Here is a 27,333-nt window from a genome sequence, read left to right on the forward strand (position 1 = left end):
AAACTGAATGTTCATATGAAAAATAATGAAACTAGACCCTTATTTCTCACCATATGCAAAAATCAAATCAAAATTCATTAAATCTAAACCTGGAAATATAAAAAGCAAAGATTTCTTGAGTAATACCTCAAAAGCATAGGCAACCAAAGCAAAAATAGATAAAAGGAATCACATCAAGTTATAATGCTTCCGCACAGCAAAGGAAATATTCAACTAAGTGAAGACACAACTCACAGGAATGGAGATAATATTTGCAAACTATCCATCTGACAAGGGACTAATTACAGAATATGTAAGGTGCTCAAACTACTCAATACAAAAAACCCTAATAATCTGATTTTAGAAATGGGCAAAAGTTATGAATACATATTTCTCAAAAGAAGAAATACAAATGGCAAACAGGTATATGAAAAGGTGTTCAACGTTACTGATCATCAGAAAAATGCAAATTAAAACTGTAATGAGTCGTCGTCTCACCCCAGTTAAAATGGTTTTTATCCAAAAGGTGAGCAATAATGAATACTGGCAAGGATGTGGATAAAAGATAACCCTCATACACTGTTGATGGGAATGTAAATTTGTGCAACTACTATGGAGAAAAATATGAAGTTTTTAAAAAAAACTAAAAATAGAACTTCCATATGATCCAGCAATCCCACTGCTAGATATATATCCAAAAGTTAGGAAATCAGTATATCAAAAAGATATCTGCACTCCCATATTTATGTTCAGCACTATTCATAATAGTCAAGATATATGAAATCAACTTAAGTGTTCATCAACTGCCAAATAAAGAAAATGTGGTACAAATATACAATGGAGTATTATAAATCCATAGAAAATAATGAGATCCTGTAATCTGCAACAACATGAATGGAACTGGAGGATATTATGTTAAGTAAAATAAACCAGGTATAGAAAGATAAATTTTCCATGTTCTTGCCTATTCATAGGAGATAAAAATTAAAACAATTGAACTCATGGATAAAGAGTAGAATGATAGTAGAGGCTGGGAGGGGTAGTGTCTGTGTGTGGGGCATGTGGTGATGATTAATATGTACAAAAATACAGTTTGATATAATGAATAAGATCTAGTATTTTATAGTACAACATAATGACTACAATCAACAGTCTATTGTACATTTTAAAATAACAGAAAAGTATAATTTTACTATTTTTAACACAAAAGATAAATGCTTGAGCGGATGGATAACCCATTTACCCTGATGTAATTAGTGCACACGGTATGACTACATCATGTATCCTATACATATACCTACTATATACCCATAAACATGGAAAATTACAAAAATAAACTTATAAATATGTTTTTATACCTTTAGGTGTGGTTCCCACATCTGAGCATACCTTCTAAGAGAGTAATTTTTAAAAAGTACAAATGCTGTAGGTATATGTGTAGATATTAAAATGTTATTTATAATAGCAAAGATTGTGGGTCATATGTGACACTGACAACAGAGGAATGTTGAATACATTTTAATATTGTGCTTATCCATGTACCATCTAATCAAACACTTAGTGTTTATCTATAACAGATAAAGATATTTTTTAAAACACAACTTCAATATCTTATCAAAACCAATAAAATGAAGGTCATTTAGAAATATCTTTAAATCACTTAATACAAGTATGTTTTACATTTTCCTTAATTTTCACAGAAATATCTGTTTAAATCAGGTTCCAAACAAATTTTATGCATTATTAATATCCCCCTAAAGTCTCTTTAACTTATAACAAGCTAAAACTGACCCTGTATTCTGTATCGTTTTCTTGAAAATGCCAGTCAGTTATTCAAAAATCTGGGTCATTTGTCATATAGAATTTCCCACTTGTATTTGGCTAACTTTTTATGGTTATCATTTAACATGTTTTTCTAAGCTTCATTTTTTTCCTGAAAACTGGCAGTTGGATCTAAAGGCTTAGTAAGATAAAAGCTTATTATTAGTTTTTTATAATAATAATAAAAAATTTAAAAAAGCAAGAGCAAGGCAGAGATGGTACTGTATGCTTCATATTGCATTATATCAAAAGAAATGAAATCTTTGCTTTTCCTGCCTTTAGTAACAGTGGATTTCAATTATGAAACTGGAATTCATTTTTAAATGAAGGTCCCAATTAGCTTTCATCTGAAGGGTTAAACAGCCATTCATGACTAATACCTAGATCCACTGTTTCTTTCTTTCTATTTTTGTTGAGATAGGGTCTTTCTGTTGCCCAAGCTGGCCTCAAACTCATGGCCTCAAGTGATCCTTCCACTTCCGCTTCCCAACCAGCTAGAATTACAGGTGTAAGACATGCCTTCTGGCTAGAATTACAGGTGTAAGACATGCCTCCAGCTATTATTTCATTAGGAAAAAAATTATGTAACAATCCTCCTTCATTTATAAGCTGTATTTATACTCCAAAGAATAACTTCTTCTTATTCCCTTTCTGGTCACACTGAAATACAATCCATGCAGAGTAAATGCATGATATTTTCCAATTTTCAGAATAATGAGTTAGTTCCTATGAAAACCCCAACTTTGATGAGAATTGTTAAAAGATCATGAACACATGTATTTTTAATGTTTTGATATGTTTCAATTCATTGAAGTTATTATTACTAAGATAGTTACGTTTAGCCCCTATTTTTGGCCACTGAGCTTCCCTAAAAGTCAATTTGTATGTCCTTCTGATATTACCCCATACTTTGCATGTCTCTTGGCTTTTAGAGACAACAAGATAACCACACTCATCTTGTAGTTGTCTTGCCCTAGAGAGGAGCTACAATCTCCGTCATTCCAAATTTTGGCAGAAGAGGAAGAGTGTTTCATACTGGTGTGTCTGCAGGCTAGGACAAGGGAAGAGTCCAAAATTGGGAGTGGGGGGAATGGAGATAATACTCCTTCTGTGAACTTTAATGAGAACTGGTTCTGTAGGAGGTTTCTCTGTGTGTGTGTGTATTTCTTTCTCTTCATTCAGGTCAGTTTGGTGAAAGAAAGGTATTTTTTGAAAGCCTGAGGGCTTTCATCATTGACTTCTTGAATGATTATGTCACATTTATCTCACTACTTTCTAGTTTGTTTTTATTAAATTAGAAAAATAAAGTTTGGAGCCAGAAAGCACTTTTGGCCAGGACTCAAAATACTTGGATTCTCAGAACCTGCTAACTATGTGATCATAGACAAAACCTAAATATAGACCAATGGAACAGAACAGAGCCCTCAGAAATAATACCACACATCTACAGCCATCTGATCTTTGACAAACCTGAGAGAAACAAGAAATGGGGAAAGGATTCCCTATTTAATAAATGGTGCTGGGAAAATTGGCTAGCCATAAGTAGAAAGCTGAAACTGGATCCTTTCCTTACTCCTTATACGAAAATTAATTCAAGATGGATCAGAGACTTAAATGTTAGACCTAATACCATAAAAACCCTAGAAGAAAACCTAGGTAGTACCATTCAGGACATAGGCATGGGCAACGACTTCATGTCTAAAACACCAAAAGCAACGGCAGCAAAAGCCAAAATTGACAAATGGGATCTAATTAAACTAAAGAGCTTCTGCACAGCAAAAGAAACTACCATCAGAGTGAACAGGCAACCAACAGAATGGGAGAAAATTTTTGTAATCTACTCATCTGACAAAGGGCTAATATCCAGAACCTATAAAGAACTCAATCAAATTTACAAGAAAAAAACAAACAGCCCCATCAAAAAGTGGGCAAAGGATATGAACAGACACTTCTCAAAAGAAGACATTCATACAGCCAACAGACACATGAAAAAATGCTCATCATCACTGGCCATCAGAGAAATGCAAATCAAAACCACAATGAGATACCATCTCACACCAGTTAGAATGGCAATCATTAAAATGTCAGGAAACAACAGGTGCTGGAGAGGATGTGGAGAAATAGGAACACTTTTACACTGTTGGTGGGATTGTAAACTAGTTCAACCATTATGGAAAACAGTATGGCGATTCCTCAAGGATCTAGAACTAGATGTACCATATGACCCAGCCATCCCATTACTGGGTATATACCCAAAGGATTATAAATCATGCTGCTATAAAGACACATGCACACGTATGTTTATTGCGGCACTATTCACAATAGCAAAGACTTGGAATCAACCCAAATGTCCATCAGTGACAGACTGGATTAACAACATGTGGCACATATACACCATGGAATACTATGCAGCCATAAAAAAGGATGAGTTTGTGTCCTTTGTAGGGACACGGATGCAGCTGGAAACCATCATTCTTAGCACACTATCGCAAGAACAGAAAACCAAACACCGCATGTTCTCACTCATAGGTGGGAACTGAACAATGAGATCACTTGGACTCGGGAAGGGGAACATCACACACTGGGGCCTATCACGGGGAGGGGGTAGTGGGAAGGGATTGCATTGGGAGTTATACCTGATGTAAATGACGAGTTGAGGGGTGCTGACGAGTTGATGGGTGCAGCTCACCAACATGGCACAAGTATACATATGTAACAAACCTGCACGTTATGCACATGTACCCTAGAACTTAAAGTATAATAATAATAATAAATAAATAAATTTAAATTAAACAAATTCTGGCTCTCATTTTTTTTCACTTAAAAAATGAGGATTATTATAAGTGTCACTTTAACTTTCAGAAAAGATGTGCAAATATTACTAAAGCAAAAGTTGGATGTCTTCAAAAAACACAAGTGTACAATTGTGTGTTGCTTAATGACAGGGATACACTTTAAGGAATACATTGTTAGGTGACTTCATTGTTGTGCAAACATTAGAGAGTGTGTAGTTTACATAAACTGAGGTAGTACAGCCTACCCCATACCTGGGCTATATAATTTATCCGATTACTCCCAGGCCACAAACCTGTACAGCATGTTGCTGCATTGACTAGTGTTGGCAATTTTATTTTTGTATTTTTTTTTAATTTTTTGACAAGAATGAGACTTTAATCAGTTTTAAGGGGAGTTTATAGTATAGGCAATTTTAACACAATGTTAAATATCTGTGTATCGAAACATATTTAGATGGAGAGGGCACTGCAAGATGGCCTAATAGAAGCCTTCATCAATCATCCCTCCCATAGGAACACCAATATAACAACTATCTACACAAAAAACACATTCACAGAAACGAAAAATTATGTGAGGTATCACAATACCTGGTTTTAACTTCATGCCACTAAAAGAGGCACTGAAGAGGGTAGGAAAAACAGCCTTAAATTACTGATGCCACCCTTCTTCCTTACCCCCAACGGTGGCCATGTGGCAAAGATAATCTATGTGCTTGGGTGAGGGAGAGTGCATTGGACTAAGTGCTGCTCTGTCACAGCAGAAAGAAAAACATGGCTAAACTCAGCTGATGTCTACACATGAGGGAACATTTAGACCAGCTTTAGCCAGAGGGGAATTAGCCATCCCAGTGGTTGGAATTTGAGTTTTCGGAAGCCTTGCCCATGAGGGCTAAGGGGCTCTGGGGTCCTAAATACACTTGAAATGCAGTCTAGGGTAAAAAGACTTGCAATTTCTAGAAAGTCCTAGCACCATACTGGGCTCAGAGCTAGTGGATATGGGACACCAGTCAAGGTGACTAAGGGAGTGCTTGTGCCTCTCCCCCAACAAACCCAGGCAGCACAGTTTGCAGCAACAAAAGTGACAAGTAAGGAGGACTTTGTCTTGCATCTTGGATACCAGGTCAGTCATATTAGGATAGGGCACTGGGAAGAGTCATGAGTCCCCCATTCCAGGCCCTAGCTCCTGAACAACATATCTAGACATACCCTAGACCAGATGAGAACTTGCTACCTTAAGGAAAGAAGCCAGAACATGCTGACAAAAATGCCATTGGGCCTTGAAGAACCAGCAGCAATACCTAGGTAGTTAATCATGGGCCTTGGGTGAGTCTCTGACAGATGCTGGCTTCAGGTACCAGCTTGGCCACATTGGGTAGAGCACCAAGAGGGCTACTGACTTCCCTGATTCTAGACCTTGGCTCTTGGATGGCATCTCTCAACATGTCCTGGGCCAAAAGGGAGCTCACTGCCCTGAAGGGTGAGTTCTAGGCCTGATGGCTTCACTACAGGATGACTGAAGAGCCCTTGAGGTCTTTAAGTGAACATCTGTGATAGCCTGGTAGTACCTCTCTTGAGTTTCTGGTGGTGGTGGACATGAGGAAAGGCTCCTCTGCCTGGGGAAAAGGGAGGGAAGAGTAGGAAAAATATTATCTCGTGGTTTGAGTGACACCTTAGCCTCAATACAATAGAATAACAGGCAGATTTCTAAGGTTTTTGATTCCACTCCCTGGCTTCCAGATAGTACTTGTGGACCCACCTGAGGACTGAGGGAACTCACTACCCTGATGAAAAAGACAAGCCTGGTTGGTTTTGTCACCTGCTGATTATAGAGTTCTAGGGCCTTGAGCAAACATAAGCAGTAGCCAGGTAGTTGTTACACTGGGCTTTGGTTGAGACCAAGTGCTGTGCCGGCTTCAGTTCTGACCCAGTGTAGTCTCAGTGGTAGTGGCCACAGAGGTGTTTATGTCTAGCTTCAGGCAGCTCAGCAGGTAGACAGAGACTCTGTTTGGGAGAAAGTAAAGGAAGAGGACAAGAGTTTCTACCACTTTCAACTTTTCCCCCTAAGTATAATGTTGACTGTGAGTTTGTCATAGATAGCTTTTATTACCTTAAAATATGTCCCTTCTATGCCGATTTTGAAGAGGGTTTTAATCATAAAGGGATGCTGGATTTTGTCAAATGCTTTTTATGCATCTCTATTGAGGTAATAATATGATTTTTGTTTTTAATTCTGTTTATGTGGTGTATCACATTTATTGAATTGTGTATGTTAAACCATGCCTGCATCTCTGGTATGAAACCCACTTGATCATGGTGGATAATTTTTTTGATGTGCTATTTGAATACTCACAGTCAACTGATCTTCAAAAATGCAAAAAAAAAAAAAAAAAAAAAAAGAAAAAAAAACGTAAACTGGGAAAAGGACCCCCTATTCAATTAAAATGATGCTGAGATAACTGGCAAGCCACATGTAGAAGAATAAAATTGGATCCTCATGTCTCACCTTATACAAAAATCAACTCAAGATGGATCAAAGACTTAAACCTAAGACCTGAAAACATAAAATTTCTAGAAGATATCAGAAAAACTATTTTAGACATTGGCTTAGGCAAAGAGTTTATGATGAAGAACCCCAAAACAAATGCAACAAAGATAAATAGATGGGAGTTAATTAGACTAAAAAGCTCTGCACAGCAAAAGAAATAACCAGCAGAGAAAATAAACAACCCACAGAGTGGGAGAGAATTTTCACAAACTATGCATTAAAAAAAGGACTAATTACCAGAATCTACAAGGAACTCAAACAAATCAGCAAAATCCCCAAATAATCTCATCAAAAAGTGGGATAAGGACATGAATAGATATTCTCAAAAGAAGATACACAAATCACCAAAAAGTATATGGGAAATGCTCAACATCACTATTTATAAGGGAAGTACAAATCAAAACCACAATGAGATATCACCTTACTCCTGTAAGAATGGCCATAATCAAAATATTAAAAAATAATAGATGTTGGCATGGATGTAGTGAAAAGGGAACACTTTTCCTATGCTCATGGGAATGTGAACTAGTACAACCAATATGGAAAACAGTATGGAGATTCCTTAAAGAACTAAAAGTAGATCTACCATTTGATCCAGCAATTTCACTACTGGGTATCCACCTAGAGTAAAATAAGTCGCTATATAAAAAAGAAACTTGTACATGCATGTTTATAGCAGTGCAATTGACAATTGTAAAAATATGAAAACAGCCCAAATGCCTATCAATCAACAAGTGGATAAAGAAAATTAAAGAAAATGTGATACACACACACACACACACACACACACGCACATCATGAAATACTACTTAACCATAAAAAAGAATGAAATAATGACATTTGCAGCAACCTGGATGGAGTTGGAGACCATTATTCTAAGTGAAATAACTCAGAAATAGAAAACGAAACATTGTGTGTTCTCACTTATGAATGAGAGCTAAGTTATGAGAACACGAAGGTATAAGAATTATAAAGTGAACTCTGTGGACTCAGGGGTAAGAGTGGGAGGGGGGCAAAGGTTAAAAGACCACTCATTGAGTATAGTGTACACTGCTTGGGAAACAGGTGCACCAAAATCTCAGAAACCACCACTAAAGAAATTATCCATGTAACCAAACACCACATGTTCCCCCAAACTATTGAGATTTTTTAAAAAGACAAAAAAATTAAGATAACACAGAAAAGGAATTCAGAATTTGATTAGATACATTTAATAAAGAGATTGAAATAATTAAAAAGAATCAAGCAAACATTCTGGAGTTGAAAAATGCAACTGAGATATTGAAGAAGGCATCAGAATCTCTTATTGGCAGAATTGATTAAGGAGAATAAATAATTAGTGAACTTGAAGAGAGGGTATTTGAAAATACACAGTCAGAGGAGACAAAAAAATAAGAAAGAATGAAACACACAAGATCTAGAAAATTCTCTCAAAAGATCAAATCTTTGAGTTATTGGCCGTAAGCATTTATGGGTTAACCCATTACGGGAAGGGGTAGAGAAAGAGATAAGGGTAGAAAATATTTTTAAAAGAGATAACAGAGAACTTCCCAAACTGAGGAAAACATATTAACATTCAAGCAAAAGAAGTTTATAGAACACTATGCAGATTTAACTCAAAGAACACTACCTCAAGGCATTTAAATCAAACTCCCAAAGGTAAAGGATAAAGAAGGATTCTAAAAGCAACAAAATAAAAGAAACAAATAACTTGCAAAGGAGCTGCAATAGGTCTGGAAGGTTTAAAGGCCAAGAAAGAGTGGCATGACATATTTCACTTGCTGAAGGAAACATCTCTTAACACAGAATATATCTGGCACAAATATCCTTCAAACATGAAGGAGAAATAAAGACTTCCTGACAAACAAAACCTGAGGTATTTTATCAACACCAGACTTGTCCTATGAGAAACACTAAAACGAATTCTTTAATTGCAGCACTCTTGACAATAGCAAAGACATGGAACCAACTTAATGCCCATCAATATAGAATGGATAAAGAAAATGTGGTACATATACACCATGGAATATTATGCAATCACTAAAAATGAGATCATGAACTTTGCAACAACATCAATGCAGCTGGAGGCTATTATTCTAAGCTAATTAAAAGAAACAGAAAACAAAATACCACATGTTCTTACTTATAAGTGGAAGCTAAACAGTGAGTACACATGGATACAAAAAGGGAACACAATAGACACTGAGGCATACTTAAGGGTAGAGTGTGGGAAGAGAGGAGAGAGGATCTAAAAATTACTTATGAGATACTATGCTTATTACCTGGATGATGAAATAATCTGTATGCCAAACCCCTGTGTCATGTAACTTACCTATATGACAAACCTACACATGTATCCCTGAAGCTAACAATTTAAATAGTAATAATAATACATAGCAGATTAAAATAAAAGGAAATAACTGATACATGTTTCCTGATACCCACTGCACATTTCAATCATAGTAAATTACTGAGGTGTGAATCTGGCTTGATGTAAAGATGTGAACTCCTTGGTTGCAGAAACTGCATTTATTTTTCACTACTATGGACTCATTTACCCAGTAGTCAGTGGAATACCTGGCACATGGCTATGGTTAAGTAAATACATGTTGAATAAATAATTTTCTTTTGAAAGAAAGTTGGTTAACGTAAGTGTTTGATGTATCACTGGCTCCAGAATGGGACAGCCTTTGAGTCATGCACCAACAGGGAGAGATATAAACAGAAGTGTAGCTATGTTCATATTAAAAGCCATCACTCTAATGTTATGGCCATGTTCATTGACTATTTCCATTCTACGTGCCCCTCAACCCCCAGAAAAAAGAAACACAAGAACAGATCAGCGTGGATTCTATTACAGTGCTAATGATAACAGCATCTTTGTAACCTACCTAATAGGTGCAAAAGTAATTGTGGTTTTGCCATTTTAATGGCAAATTTTAAAAACTGCAATTACTTTTGCACCAACATAATAGTGTGCCAGAACTTTTCTTCATGTCTGCTGAGTTTGCTTTTCCTTGAGCTTGTAACAAGTACTGTTTTATGCAACATTTTATTAGATCTTGATTTCACATGGACTGTGGACAGATATACCCATACTTATTTCAATCAGCTTATAAACTATTTTTTTTTAAATAAAGACATAGACCTAGATTCATATTCTTTTGTTTTCATTTGGGGCAGTAACTATTATAATATGCCTTTTGAGTACATCAAGTAATTTTAAAGCTTTACTTCCATGTACTAATATATTTTTAAAAATCTCTTTAGTATCTATTGCCCTTAGGGCCATTTAGTGTCAAATTATAATTTTTTTTGATAATCATTCTGTTATGTAACTTTTGAGATAGAAGCTGTGATATTATTTGGGGAGCTGGGAGCAATTTGGGGCTTGTTATAGGTGTTTTTTCCTCAATAAATTAGTGAAAGGAGACTAAGGAAAGAATCATGATTATTATTTAAAATAGCTGATTGCATGATAATAAACAAGGAAGTCATCTGGTTATCTTTGTTTTTGCTTCAGACAATGCTTCAGATTTCTATAGATACAGACATCTAGGTGATTGTATGAAATTGTCACCATTTCCAAAATATTTTCTCGAAAATATATGATGCAGGTTCAATCAAGCCTGTGATAGGCTGCGTTTGTGTGGGTGTGACTAGGGAGGGAGAAAATATCAAAGTACAAAATAGAACATTTCTGAATAGAGCTACACATGCTTCGATTAGACAAATTCTAAGATTTTTGTACCATCTTCACATTCCCAATAATTCTGTTTCTACAGACTCCTGTGAAAGGAAGAAATTGGTTGGCTTCTCTGTAAGCCCCTCCTAGCCAGAGCAGTCAAGAAAATGCTATGCAATGTATCCCCTTGTTTATTCTACTCAACATGTGTAGATCTTTGAATCTGTGTCTTTTTATTAACTCCACTTTTTGATAATAGGGTCATGTACCACATAACAATGTTTTGTTAAAGGATAGACCTCATAGATGACAAAAGTGGCCCTATAAGACTGTAATAGAGCTGAAAATTTTCTATCACCTAGTGACATCATAGCATAATTACTTTATTTTAAAAATAAATTTAGTGTAGCCTAGGTGTACAGTGTTTATAAAGTCTGTATTAGTCTCCAGTAATATCCAGGGCTTCACATTGGCTCACCTCTCCCTCATTGACTCATCCAGAGCAACGTCCAGTCCTACAAGCTCCATTTATGGTAAGTGTCCTATCCAGGTGTTCCATTTAAACATTGTTTTAACCATAACTTTGTTGTACCTTTCCTGTTTAGTTACACAAATATTTATCACTGTGCTTTAATTATCTACAATATTTAGTACAGTAACATGCTGTATAGGTTTGTAGCTTAGGAGAAATAGACCACATCATCTAGGTTTCTGTAAGTACCCTCTATGGTGTGTGCAAAATAAAAAAATTCTGTAACAATGCATTTCTCAGAATGTATGCTATCATTAAGCAACATGTGACTGTATATGATAACAGGATACACTTATAAATAAAGTAGATAAAATGATAAAAATCTTGAGTAGACTTTCAGAACAAACTGCTGAGAGAAAAATATATTGTGCATTGTGTGTTTGTAAATTTCCAAAGGAAATATATCATGAGTACAAATTGATGGAAGTGATCAGGGTTTTTTGAAAGCATAACTGGATTGGTGTATAAAGGAATATGTATGATTTTCTATTAATTATTTAACAAAATGGATACATGTGAAAAAGGTAACGGCTTTTCTTTTTTGTCTTTCTCTGAAGCACAACTGTTGCAGATGCTCTTAGATTTTACATAGAACATGGAAAAACTTTAAAAAACAAACATCTTTAATTCTTGGGTGCAATGTTTACAAATAGTAATAGCTCATATTTTTATCACTGAAAGGTTTGCAAATCTTTTCTCTACATAGTTATTACCTTTATCCATATTAGTATATGGTGGGCAGAGGAGAATTTGTCTTTTTTTACTTAAGGGAAATTAGCTCAGAGAGATTAAATAGTTAATGGGGCAATATAGGAATCTGGCCCTCTGAGCCCCTGTGCAAGGGTTTGCCTCCTATTCACCACACATCTTTTGGGCCCTGGGAGCGAATGCTTCTTATGGCACCATCTTGAGCAAATAATTTCAGTTTTTTGTTTGTTTTTTTGCTGCATTTGCCCCCATATCAGATGGATGATGTTTCAAAAATTCTTGGAGAGTTACAAATAATTTCTGTCTTTTCTGTTTCACAGGAGAAAGAGACATTATACAAATGTGAGCTGTTGTCACAGCAATGATAAGAAATCAGGGGTCAAAAGATGTGGAGTAAAAGGGAATTTCAGAGAAACCACAAAACACAATAAGAAACAGAGACAGGAGAAGATTGCTTTGACAAAATTGCAGAAGGTGAAATCTTGGCATCCTCTTATTTCTGTGGAGAAGATGATATTGTCAGGCTGAGCTGGAAGAATCACATGGTCATACTGTAAGTGCTATGGTTCCGAGTGCCACATCCAGATCAATTTTCAACCTGAGATTTATAATGATAATCCCCACAAGTCGCTTGAGATCCTTAACAGTGAGGTTTTCAGTGAGTTTAACCAACTCTCCGTGCTTGAAAACTTGCCTACAGGGGGCAGCGCAAATACAACTAAACTTAGGGGCAAAGCATGAAATGCATCCAGATTCACAATTGTTTCAGGATTCGCTTGCAACTGAAGCACTGGCTACACAAGACTTGGCTGAGGGAATGTATATAAAACAGAATATACCAGTATGATGTTAGTTTTAAAGGTCAATTTTTAGCAGTGGGAGGGTTAGCATTAACATTCATAATGTCACCTGTTATATATGTGTTATTTTGACATTTTAATAATTTAGAATATAGAAATGAATATGCTAATACCACTTGGTAGAGCTAATGCCCATATATATATATATCACTTGGAATTGTTACAAATTGGTTGAGAATACAAGATCCCTTCTTATGAACTTGGAATTGTTAGAAATTGGATAAAAATTAGAGATGATCCCTTCTTATGACTTCAGCCTAGGAGTACATTGTGGAAAGCCAGGACCAAATCTGACACACTGAAACTTTGATTCCTGATTTTTGAACAAGGAAAAAAACTAGGTGATGTAAACTGGCTTCCCAAGAAGTTATGAATACAGAAACTGGATGTCAGATATAGATGATCTAGGCTGAGTTGCCTATTCTCTGCCCTTTGCCCTATCCTAAACCTGTGTGGATGGAAATGAGCCCACCATTTGCTCTGAACTGGTGCATTCCTTCCTCACTGCAGGTTGAAGAGGTCTTGAAACATTGTGCTTTCCTCTCCAGGGGAAGGATAGCACTGGCAGCCATTCACTGGCCCGGCAATATCCTGGATTGAGAGGGTATCATTTGTATTACTTGCTGAATGAAACATAGTGAAAATGACTACAGATACCCTCAACTAAGTCCAAGACATCATTTTCAAATCAGGACGGCCCTTGCCATCTAGACTGAACAGAGATTCCAGTTTCCAGGAGAGTTGATGGAGTAATGATAAAAGCACCTCCCAAAACTTTTGCCTTGGTAAGTTTTGGATTCAGGAGACATCTGAGTTCCCATTCCCTTCAAACTTTCAATGACAGTGACTTACAGTTCCCCACAAATTTCCCTTGATTTCCTGACCATGGAGCCACATATTATGTTCTTTCTATCCATATATTAATACGTGGGTATAAGCCAAGATATAGGACTTTAAGCACTTTGCATGGACGCCTTGTCCGTATCACTGACCTTGTATTCTCAAAGCTTACCACTGGGCCCTAAGTCCTTTACTGAATGTAAAGCATTCAATAAAGAGTTTAAGGGCTCTTTTGTTTATTTCTGCCACATCCAGAATGTTTGGTTTAATTAAGATCTGAAAAGGAATTGTATTTAAACTTCTCATTTAGACCCTTCTAAGGAAAATGCCAAGAAAAGAAGATTGTGATCTTTTTCTTGGTGGTTTCATAATAGAAAGTCTTAAGAACAGTTACAGCTGTTGAAATTCACTGAATTGGAGATAGCTATCCAACTACTAGTTGTACTTTCTCACTAACTCTCTTAATTATTTCTAGGTACTACAGAGTGGCACATAACTAAACATTATCAAGGAATTTTACAGCCCTAGGCCTTCTATTACCATGTATTACAGTCTGCTGTAATCATTCTAATGGTCTAAGATGTTGCAACTAATTTACTCAAGGCCTGAACGCCAGAAGTGCCGAAATTTTCTGATAGTTTTATTCTGCATCCAACCATTACCAAGAAGGAGGATGTATTGCTTCTCATTTCTTTACAAGTGTCAGTGCAAATCCAGCCATCAAACAAAAGTTAGACCTAAAAGCTTTTAGATTACAGCGATTATTACAGATTCTACATGAGATAAAAATGTAATTGCTCCATTTCTTTTATTCTTTATTTCATTTTCTTCCCTCTCACTGTATATTTTAGATTGTCCTGCTTGACTGCCAGGTCAGACCCAGCACACAAAGACATTTGTCATAAGACTGGGGAGCTGCAGTGTTCTTTTTCATAATAAATGAAATGCTTGGAATTTCTCTTCCAAATGAATCACAAAACTTCCATGGTCATTTTCATTTTAAATTATTTTTTGTCTATGTAAACTCATGCATTGCCTATAAAGGAATAATATTTCCAGCCATGTTGATAGTGACAGAGAATGAGCTGAAGGCAGAAATCCTTCACAGGTAAAGTGGTGCGTGCATTTTTTTCATCTTGCTCCTTTTTTCCTTTTCCATATTCACTCATCCTTTTAAATTCTTTGAATCTATTTTTTCCTCCCTCTCTCCTTTCCTATCCTCCATCTCTACCTTTGTCACTTATTAATTCCTCTTCTTTTTCTCCAGACTTGGATATTCGTCCATTCCCTCATCATTCTCTTTCATACACATTCTCTGACTTGTAGATCCTAAGATTCTTATATTCTAAAACGAACCCTGTGCTTAACAGGGTATGTTTATAAACTATTTGACTGAGGAGGAATTGCCCCAGTTATCAAAGACATCCTGTTCGGAATGTCAGCCTTTTACTCTTGTTCATGCTCAGAGAAACAGTGCTGCAGGGATTATAGCCTCAGTCGCTGGAATATGGCAGACCCAGATTTTAAATTTGTTTGCCCTTTGCCTCCTAATATCCATTTTCCCCTAAGTTTACCTGGGCACATTTCCCAGTTTGCCTTGCAAATAAACGTGTTGCCATATAACTGCCCTTTGTCTAATAAAATGAAACTGAACATGTTTTGTGTAGTTTCTGGGTAGAGTCCTTAAACGGAGAAGGAACTCTGTTCTTATTATCTATCTTATGTCTTGAAATGCTTATGTGATGTCTGAAGCTCCAGCAGTCATTTGTAACCATTAAGACAAGAGTCTTTTCCTAGGGAGGATGAGATGGAATAAACTGATAACTTTGTGGATTACTCATAATAGTCCTGAATTGCCTATATTTGTTTATTTGTTTAAAAAAAAAAAGTGAAACAGATCAACTTTTATTATGTTTAAACTACTTTTTAATTGAAGTTTTCCATCCTATGCAGCTGAATCTAATTGTAACTGAGGCACCCAGATTTTCCCAATTCCTGTTTCTACCCCAGATGCCCTGCTGCTTATCTGAGTTTCTGGAATGATTTTTCATTTGATTACTTTCTACATGTCCCTGTTTCCTAATGCATTAATATTGGGTTTGCCAATAAGAAACTTTTTAGAGTTGGAATACTGCTGATCATTTCTGTTTGCTAGTTTTTGGTAACCAAATCATTTTGACTTCTAGGATCAGCCATCATTTATGCTTTTTTGCCCAATTTTGATCCATGCTGTATTCTGCCTGTAAAATGTGCCCCAAAGTCATGCACGTAACCTTGAACTTCGGGTTTTGGTGGTTTGAGACCATTTCACTGATATTTCTCAATATTAATGAAAATTCTAGATGTTAATTCTTCATATTTTAAAAATTTTCATGTTGATTCTCACTTTTTTCTTTTTCTAAAATTTAGTTGATCTGTATTTCTATTAACAATTTTTTCTATTAGTGCGTCGTTGTTATATGTTCAAAACAAAATATGGAACACCTTAATTTACATGTATTTTATGATGTAACTTACATCTGACAGTTTAATCTTTCTTAGTACTTCTGGTGAATGCCCTTTAGAATTAGAAGGAGGAAAATTTTACCTAATTATAATAGTTTACATATGCAAATATTATCAGATTTAATAATCATGTTTCCCTAGAAATGATGAACAAAGCCACATGTGTTTTAAGTGGATCATAAATCTTGCTGATTACGTTACTGTCCTGAGTCATTTACTATAAAGAAATTATAGTCATTAAACCTCTAAACTTTAGCTTAGCTCATTTCTCAAGCAGATATTTCTGTGTTTGAGATTTAAACATGGACCTAGAAGCAGCTTCTTTGCTCCTTCTCAAATCTCCTCCTGGTTCAGCCTACCCGCCTCCACTCCTGCCTCCACTATTTCCATCAGGGTGACCCAGAAGTTCTACAAGGTGTCCACCTCTGGCCCCCTGGCCTTCAGCAGAATACTCCTACACGAGTGGGCCCGGTGCCCCATCAGCTCCTTGAGCTTCTCCTGAGTGGGCAGCAGCAGCTTCACGGGTGGCCTGGGCGAAGGCTATGGCCAGCCAGCAGTATGGGACCATCACTGTGGTCATGGTCAACCAGAGCCTACTGAACCTGGAGGTGGGGACCCCAACAACCAGGCCATGTGCACCCAGGAGAAAGAGCAGATCAAGACCCTTAACAACCAGTTTGCCTCCTTCATCAACAAGGTATGGCTGCTAGAGCAGCAGAACAAGATGCTGGAGACCAAGTGGAGCCTCCTGCAGCAGCAGAAGATGGTTCAGAGCAATGTGGACAACATGTTACAGAGCTACATCAACAACCTTAGGTGGCAGCTGGAGACTCTGGCCTAGGAGAAGCTGGAGGCTGAGCTTGGCAACATGCAGGGGCTGGTGGAGCACTTCAAGAACAAGTATGAGGATGACATCAGTAATCCTTCAGAGATAGAGAATGAATTTGTCCCCATCAAGAAGGATGTGGATGAAGCTTATATGAACAAGGTAGAGCTGAAGTTTCGCCTGGAAGGACTGACTGAGGAGATCAATTTCCTCAGGCAGCTATATGAAGAGGAGATCCGGGAGCTGCAGCCCCAGATCTCAGACATACTGTGGTGCTGTCCATGGACAACAGCTGCTCCCTGGACATGGACAGCATCATAGCCGAGGTCAAGGTGCAGTACAAGGAGATTGCCAACGCAGCGGGGCTGAGGCTGAGAGCATGTACCAGATCAAGCATGAGGAGCTGCAGACCCTGGCTGGGAAGCATGGGGATGACCTGCATCGTACGAAGACGGAGATCTTCAAGATGAATCGGAACATGAGCCAACTGCAGGCTGAGACTGAGGGCCTCAAAGGCCAGAGGGCTTTCCCAGAGGCCGCCATTGCAGATGCTGAGCAGCTGCGGGGAGCTGGTCGTTAAGGATGCCAACACCACGTTGTCCGAGCTGGAGGCCGCCCTGCAGCCAGCCAAGCAGGATATGGCGCAGCAGCTACGTGAGTACCAGGCGCTGATGAACGTTAAGCTGGCCCTGGACATTGAGATCGCCACCTACACGAAGCTGCTGGAGGGCGAGGAAAGTCAGCTGGAGTCTGGGATGCAGAACATGAGTATCTATACGAAGACCACCAGTGGCTAGGCTGGTGGGCTGAGCTCAGCTGACGGGGGCCTCACAAGCCCCGGCCTGGGCTCCAGCTCCTTCAGCTGCATCAGCTCCACCAGGGCTGTGGTTGTGAAGAAGGTCGAGACTTGCAATAAGAAGCTGGTGTCCGAGTCCTCTGATGTCCTGCCCAAGTGAAGAGCCATGGCAGCCCCCCGCCAGCCTACCCTTCCTGCGGCTGCCCCAGAGTCCATGAGAAAGGCTGCTGTGCAGGAGAGCACAGGGAACAGGAGGCCCACCTGAGGCTTAGCCGTCGCCCTCAGCCCACCCGCGGGGGAGTTTTCTGCCTGGGGTACCCCTCTTGCCCATGCTCCCACTACAAAACAATTCCTTTTTTTTTTTTTTTTCCCCAAAGCTAAACATGGCTTACAATTAAGAAATCAATAGACAATTTAGAGAAAATAGGCCGGGCATGGTGGCTCACTTCTGTAATCCCAGCACTTTGGCAGGCCGAGGTGGGCGGATCGCGAGATCTGAAGATCCAGAGAGCATCCTGTCCAACATGGTGAAACCCTATCTCTACTTAAAATAAAAAAATTAGCTGGACATGGTGGCACATCTCTATAATTCCAGCTAAAGGGAGGCTGAGGCAGAAGAATCACTTGAACCAGGGAGTTGGAGGTTGCAGTGAGCCAACATCGCCTTGCCACTGTAGTCCAGCCTGGTGACAGAGTGAGACTCCATCTCAGGAAAAAAAAAAAAAAAAAAAAAAAAAAAAAAAAAGAAAAAGAAAATTTAGAGAAAATAAGCACAAATTAGATGTCCTGGACTCTTAGCAAATGTTTTTCCTCTTTGGCTTTAATATCATACCTTATTGCTATGAACTTATTTACACTGAAGATAATTTAAATATGGATTAAGAATAAGAAAAGTATACTTTCTATGATACATAAACACTCAGCTTCAGATAAGTGAACAAAATAACTAGAGTGAGAGAATACTGTGTCATGTGGCTTGATAAAACTTAGCCCTATATGCTTTCTAAAGGAAAAGAAAGGTAGCTGGATTAACCAGAGCAGTGGCAATTAGAGAGAACATGACTTTAGCACTGAAACGTTTCACTGAAGAAAATCTAATAAATATGAGAACAATGAAAGTTAACTTCTCCAGGAAAATAAAGATGGACTATTTAGTGTGAATTAAGATTCACTAGCAATGTCTTCTTTTTGCAGCGTATATAAGAGTTGAAAGTACATTCACACAGATTTTCTCAATGTAATTCATGCAAGAACCAAAGGAAAGGTGTAACACATATATCCTTATCTACATTATATAGATTTGCAGCCCAAGTCTCCAAGGCTCAGATATATAAGTGATTTGGCATTAGGAAGTGACAGCTAAGACTGGAAAATTGAACCCAGGCTTTCAGCCTAAATGACAGTGCCATGTCACCCTATACTGCACAGTCAACTGAGAGTCAGCCTGCCCACACAAAGGGCTGTCATTTGAAGGGGAAGAGTCAATTCATTCTCTATTGCACTGGAAAGCAGGTTGAGGACCACTGGGTGGAATTTACAGGGAGTCTGATTTTTGCCTCAATTTGAGGAAGAACTTTTCAATAATGAGAGCTGTCTAAGCAAGGAACAATCTGCCTTGTCAAATCAATAAGCAACCTGTTACTGAAAGCATTTAAGCCTAAGCCTATAGACCACTTCTCAGGAATACTAAAGGAAAGATGACTTGACGGACACATTTAACATCTAAGACTTTATCCAACCTAAAGATTCAGTAGATGGTGTAGGATGACATTTGGAGAAGACGATCTATACCCTTGGACTTCAAAATCTTCAGGTCATATCTAAGCAATCCTGATGTGCTATGAAATGATGCAATTGATGTGCAACTCTGATGTTTCTTGCAGAAGCCCCTTTTAGCCAGATTTTCAGTTCAACTGGTACATCCAGACTGGTTGAATGTGATGGGCTGGAGATCTACGTTCTAATATGTTTAAGATCTGTTTCCTCTTATTGATGCTCCCGAAAACTTTGCTATTTCTGGAATCATTAGGTGAGACTATTTCCTCTATTGAAATATCACCTCAAACTATGTTTTGCATTTCTTTTAGGGGCTTGAGAGTTATCATAAGACATATCTGAATAATTAGTTGAGAGTTTGGGGGGCAGGTAGGGGAAAATTAGGAAATTGTTTAAATCTGGGGTAGAATCAAATTTAAGAATTTTGGCCAGGAATAAGGTTGCTCACGCCTGTAATCCCAGCACTGTGGGAGGCCAAAGTGGGTGGATCACCCGAGGTCAGGAGTTCAAGACCAGCCTGGCCAACTTGGGGAAACCCTCTTTCCACTAAAAATACAAAAAAAAAATGTAGCTGGGAGTGGTGGCGTGCACCTGTCATTCCAGCTACTGAGGAGACTGAGGCAGGAGAATCACCAGGAGACAGAGGTTGCAGTGAGTGGAGATTGTGCCACTGCACTCCAGCCTGGGTGACCAAGTGAGACTCTGCCTCAAAAAAAAAAAAAAAAAAAAAAAAAAAAAAAAAAAAAAAAAAATTGAGCATGAAATTAGTGCTAAGATGGACTCCAGTTTGCCATCTGCCCACACATGCATTTCTCACTTCCTTTCTTTTGCACTGCTGTGAAGCACAAACATTTCCTTATTCATCTTGTGCATTGCCAATGGCACAAATTAGTTTTCCAAGGAAAATTTTATGTCCTCAAGCAAATTATATTTCATGTCTGAGATTCAAATGTTTGAAGCTTTGCATGAGACACCCCAGAGTGGCATTTAAGCACTTGCAGAGTCAACTAAACTGCACTTAGATTTTATCCTGAACTCAAGAACAGGGCAAGGTCATAAAACACTCAGAGACTCAATGCAGCACAAACAACTTTCGATCATGGCTGGGAGCTCATTTTCCACCTCATTTTCCCTCATATTTTGGGGAAAGAGAGAGTCACATTTATGTTTGACTTCTAAGTACAAAGATGCTATATAGCAACAGTGCAATAACAATATTTTCCTTATATTGTTTCTAATGCCCACAAGCATCTTTCCAAGTAGATATGGTAATCCTCATATTTTATTTATTTATTTAAGTAACTCGAAGCTTCCATTAGTCCCAAAAGATCAGGCCCAAACTAGAAATAAAAATAACTTTTCTGTTACTTCAAATGCTAGGAGCTCCTATCATTTGTTGTTATTAATAATAACTTTTTTAAAAGAGCTAAACTGTGTGTGGGAAAGCATGCAGCTGAGCACCAGGTTCAACTGGAGCCAGGAACTTAAAGTCGGCCAGTGTCACTCATTCCCACTCCATTTCTCAGCTTTTCATTCTCTGTGCCCAGTTAGTACTCTTACCCTCTTATTAGACAATGACTTGCAACATTGTAATTTCAGATACCAGTCACTTGTCATATTTTCAAATAACATGTATTTTAAATTATGTATGACTATATTATGGTTTTCATATAAAATATTAACTTAAATTGTATATAAATTTTCAGTTTAAAGACTATCAGCTTCTGTGTTTCTGCTGTTTTCATTTGGCAAAAACAATATTTATTTATTTTTATTTTCCAAAGTAGTTTTTGCTGAGTATTACATTTTAAATTAACATTTATTTACTCTTTAATTTTTTACGTTTTCCTTTTTTCATTTTTAGTGTAGAGAGGTTGCTTTTTAAATTAATTCCTGATAAATTATGTTTTTGATGCTATTTGATATGGAATTCTGGTTATTTTCCAATTGTATTAGTACATAAAACTACAATTGATAGTTGTACTTTGACCTTGTATCCTATGATGCAGCTGGAATTATGTATTAATTTAGCTTATTTAGTAATAAGATGTTTTGTACAATGTTTAGGATTTTGTCCACTGACAATTTTTGGTGTTAGCTTTATGTTTGCTTTTCAATTGTTAAGGCTTTTATTTTAAAAATTATTCTTGCTTTATTTCACTCTTTAGATTGAATGTTGAATAGATCTGATGAGTGTGAGAATCCTTAACAATAAAGCACTCTGTTTCACTATTAAGAATGACGTTAGCCGCCAGTTTTTCATAGATACCCTTTTATCAGATTGATGAAGTTCCTTCTATTCCAAGATTGATGAAATGTTGTTGCATCTTGTCATATATTTTTTTCTGCACCTATTTAGATTATGTTATATGTTTTATTCTGTACGATTGAATATATTGATTTTTAAAATTTAGACAAATCTTACATTCATAGGATCACCCCCCACAATGTATTTATTGCTTGATTTAATTTGCTAATATTTTCCTGAGAATTGTGTGTACATTCTCATGAAGAAGATTATTAATTTATATATTTTTAAAGTATTTTTCACTCTTTTTCAAGGCATTGCTTATTTCATAAAATGGGAAGCATTTTCTGTCTCTTCTGAAAACATTCTTATAAGAATGGTATTGTTGGCCAGGAGTGGTGGCTCACACCTGTAATTCCAGAACTTTGGGAGGCCGAGGCAGGTGGATCACTTGAGGTCAGGAGTTTGAGACAAGCCTGGCCAACATGGCGAACCCCATCACTACTAAAAATACAAAAATTTGCCAGGCATGGTGGTGCGCACCTGTAACCCAAGTTACTCGGGAGGCTGAGACAGAAGAATTGCTTGAATATGAGAGGTGGAGGTTGCAGTGAGCCAAGATTGTGCCACTGCCCTCCAGCCTGGGTGACAGAGTGAGACTCTGTCTAAAACAACAACAACAACAACAACAAAAAACAAAGAATGGTGGTGTTTTTTATTTATTTATTTATTTTATTTTATTTTATTTTATCTTATTTTTTTTGAGACGGAGTCTCGCTGTGTCTCCCAGGCTGGAGTGCAGTGGCCTGATCTCGGCTCACTGCAAGCTCCGCCTCCCGGGTTCACGCCATTCTCCCGCCTCAGCCTCCCAAGTAGCTGAGACTACAGGCGCCCGCCACCACGCCCAGCTAGTTTTTTGTATTTTTAGTAGAGACGGGGTTTCACCATGTTAGCCAGGATAGTCTCGATCTCCTGACCTCGTGATCCACCCGCCTCGGCCTCCCAAAGTGCTGGGATTACAGGCTTGAGCCACCGCGCCCGGCCGGTGTTGTTTTTTATTAAAATTTAGCAATGAAATAAGGAGTCTAGAATTATCTTTAATTTTTGAGAATATAACTTTTTCGTTAGTATAGAGCTATTCATATTTTATGTTTTTTGTCTGTATGGCTTAGTTGAAGAAATGCATTAATTTCATCTAAGTTGACCAATTAATGTCATAACATGACTCATAATATTTCCCTAGGATTTGCCTTTAATATCTATAGAGATATGTTATCTTGTACTCCCATATTTATCAGTATTATTAGGGGCTTATCAATCATATAAATCTTGTCAAACTACCAACTTTTGGATTTTAAATGATTTTCTTTCCTATTTCACTAACTTTCACACATCTTTATTTCTCCCTGTTGCTTACTTTGGCTTAAATTTGCTCACCTTTTCTCTGTCCTCTTAAGATGTAGACATACATAATTAATTCTAGAGTCATCTTTTTTCCTGATGTTGGCATTTTACTATAAACTTCTCTGTAAGTACTGCTTTAGTATGATCCTACAAATTACAATATGTCGTGAGATTCTATCATTCATTTTAAAATACTTTTAATTTTTCACTGTAATTTCATCTTTGGCAGAGGTTATTTAGAAGTCTATTTTTTAAAAAAATTCTAATATATTAAGCTTTTATTCATTTGTGAAATTTTTATTTCTAAGTTAACTACATTGTTTTTAGGGAATCAACTTGGTCAGGCACGGTGACTAATGCTTGTGATCCCAGCACTTTGGGAGGCTGAGGTGAGCGGATCATGAGGTCAAGAGACCGAGACCGTTTTGGCCAACATGATGAAACCCCGTCTCTACTAAAAATACAAAAATTAGCCAGGCATGGTGGCACGCACCTGTAGTCTCAGCTACTCAGGAGGCTGAGGCAGGAGAATTGCTTGAACTCAGGAGGTGGAGGTTGCAGTGAGCCAAGACTGGCCACTGCACTCCAGCCTGGCGACAGAGCCAGACTCCGTTTCAAAAAATATATATATATCTTGAAAATTTTTGAGCATTCTCCAGTGTATGGTCTCTTTCAGTTAATGTTACCAGTGTTTTTTTTTTTTTTTTTTTTTTTTTTTTCTTTCTGAGACAGGGTCTTGCTCTGTTGCCTAGGCTGGAGGGCAGTGGAACAATCTGAGCACACTGCCACCTCCACTTCCCAGGTTCAAGTGATTCTCCCACCTCGGACTCCCGAGTAGTTGGGATTACAGGCGTGCCACTACACCTGGCTAAATTTTGTATTTTTAGTAGAGACAGGGTTTCACTATGTTAGCCAGGCTGGTCTCCAACTCCTGACCTCAAGCGATCTGCCCGCCTCAGCCTTCCAAAGTGTTAGAATTACAGGTGTGAGCCACCATACCCAGGCAATATGTGCTCTTAAAAAGAAGATGTATTCTACACTAAGGTGTGCTATTATATAAATGTAAAAATTTCTATCAAAGTAGTACTAGTGTTGTTCACATCATCAACTACTGATTTTTTTTGGTCTAGATATAAGTAACTATAAGAGTCATGTCCTAGTCTAACTGTGATTATAGATTTGTCTGTTTTCTCCTTTATTTCTGTTTTGCTTTATCTATTTTGAATCTCTGTTATTAGGCATATACCTTTCTATAATTGTTATGTGTGTTTGATGAAATGATCCTTCTAACATTTGGAAATATCACTTTTGCTTTTTGTTCACCTACTTGCTTATATCTTGCTGTTAGAAATATAAACACTCCACTTTCACAGGCTTCAATTTGCATAGAAAATAACTTCCTTTTACTTACTTTCTTTGCCTTTGTTCAGTTAATTCTTTTTCAGTATATATTAACATTTTTATTCAAATGTAATATACATATAGAAAAAAGTATCATAATTCCTCACACTGAAAAAACCCATACATAGCCTCCAGGTCAACACAAAAACATTATTAGCACCCCCAAAAGGACTCTGTGAATTTGGTTCACATCATTATTTGTATCAGAGTAATGAATATCCTGACTTCTAATACCATAAAAGACAGAATTTTCCCAATGTTTTCTTGTTTTATATAAAATGAATCATGCCATGCATACTACTTATTTGTATGGTCTATATGTGTGTGATTTGTTAAACATAATTTGTGAGATTAACCCATATAGTTCTTTGTAGCTGTATAGATTTATTCTAATTTCTGGATATTGTTACTTTGTATAAGTATGCAAAAATTATACCAATCCATTCTGCTGTTATTGTGTTAATGTTATTGTGTTGAAGGGTATTTGGTAGTTTTAGCTATTGTTGTTGTTTTTGTTATTGTAAACAGTGGTTCTGTGAAAATTATTATACTTATCTTTTAATGAACAGATGTCCATGGGTCTATTGGGTATATAGAAAAAAGTTGAATTGTGTTGCCATAGAAAATGCATATATTTAGTAGATGCTGTCAAAGAGTTTTCCAAAGTTGTGCCAACTTACTCTTCTACCAGTTATGTATGATATTTCTGGCTGTCCCGTATCTTCACAAATATTGGGTATTGCATTTTTCATTTTAATAATTCTGTTCATGTATGAGGGGTATTTCATTGTGATTTTGATTTGCATTTTCTGGTAGACTAATGAAATTAAGTTTCTTAAGTAACTTTTAATATAATTGTTGGCCATTTGAATGTCCTTTTTTGTGCATAATCTATTTAAGACCTTACCCCCCATACTTTATTTGGTTGCGGCCTTTTATTATTGATTCATATAATTTCTTCATGTATTTTAAATCCAAAATTTTGCAGCATATATGTAAAAATATATCCTCCCACCCCTTGGCCAACCAATTATAAAGTTCCCAATTAGCAAAAATTTTTAATTTTAATATAGCACAATTTTTATTTTCCAGCATGTTAGCAAATTTTGTTTCCTTTAAGGAAAATGTTTCTTATATAAACATCATAATGATTTTCTACTACATTTTCTTCCAGAAGTTTCATGATTCATGTCTATAGTTAAATTTTCAATTTATCTGCAAAAGATTTCTATATGTAAGTAAAGATTAAGGTACATATTTTGATATGGTAGCAAATTAAACCAATACTATGTAAGAAAAAGCCAATACTACGTTTTTAAATTAGTATAGTTTTATAATAGGTCTTAATCTGTTGGTATTTAGTCTATCCAGTACCATTTTTCTTTTTTTAAAAAAACATAAAATACATGCTGAATTTTCTAGGACAGCAACAATATTATAAATCAGGGAAAGGATGAACCCTCTTTATTTTCAGAGACTATCTCAGGAGTTCTTCTTCATTTCAGAAAAAGTATGTATTAATAGCAATACCATTTATGATATTTAAATCACCACATAAAACCCCTATAGCAGTCTGTGTTCAAGCCTGTGATATTCACCGTGGCTCAATGTTCCAGTTCAAGCATAGAACTATATTATTATATCCTCTACTGTAGCAGTGTCTAAGCACTTAAATGTTGAAACATATGTTTTATTTTAAGTAGCATTCATTTTTTTTCATTCATATCTCAGGGTGTTATATTGATACTTTTAAAAATATATATACTTTAAGTTAAAGTGGGTGAAGGATATGAACAGACACTTCTCAAAAGAAGACATTTATGTGGCCAACAAACATATGGAAAAAAGCTTATCATCACGGGTCAGTAGAGAAATGGAAACCAAAACCATTCTTTCATAAGATTGCTTTGTCCATTCTTGGCCTTTAAAATTCCATATGAATTTTAGAAACAGCTTGTTAATTTCTCTGCTATCCTCCAAAATTTCTAAGTTTTAAAAAATTATTGTATTGAGATTATGTTGAAGTTATATATCAATTTACCATGTTAAATCATCCAATAAATGAATATGGTATTAATCTATTTATTGTCTTCTTTGATTTGAGCATTAATATTGTGTCATTTTTAGGATAAAACATTGTTTTTTCTGTTATAATAAAGCTAAATTTTGTTAAATTTATTTTTCTCTGTTGCTGATATATAAAATAAAATTCCTCTTTGTATGTAGTAGTCTTGATAAATTCAGTTATTTAATTTAAACATTTTCTGTAGATTATTTTGAATTTTTTTACATGCACATTTATCTTGTCTAAAATTATTGATATTTTCTATTTCTTTGTTTACAATAATTATGACTTTTTAGTTATTTTTCTTGTTTTATTGACTTGGTTAGAAACTCTTAAAGTACTGAATAAAAGAGGTAATTGTCACTCTTGTTTCATTCCCAATCTTAGGAGGAAAGCTATCAAAACTTTATCATTAAACATGTCCCTCTACAAAACGACTAGCTAATAACTCTATGACAGGAATAAACCTCTCATATCAACATTAACCTTGAACATAAATGGCCTAAATGCTCCACTGAAAAAAAAATATAGACCAAGAAAGTAGACG

The 27,333-nt window shown here is 36.7% G+C and overlaps 1 pseudogene; it reads left to right on the top strand.

The window, feature by feature from the left end:
* Positions 1-14,826: 14,826 nt before the first annotated feature.
* Positions 14,827-18,052, top strand: LOC126941093 (keratin, type II cytoskeletal 8-like; annotated as a pseudogene).
* Positions 18,053-27,333: the final 9,281 nt, after the last annotated feature.

This window comes from Macaca thibetana, chromosome 18 (genome assembly GCF_024542745.1).
Source record: "Macaca thibetana thibetana isolate TM-01 chromosome 18, ASM2454274v1, whole genome shotgun sequence".
Taxonomy (NCBI): domain Eukaryota; kingdom Metazoa; phylum Chordata; class Mammalia; order Primates; family Cercopithecidae; genus Macaca; species Macaca thibetana.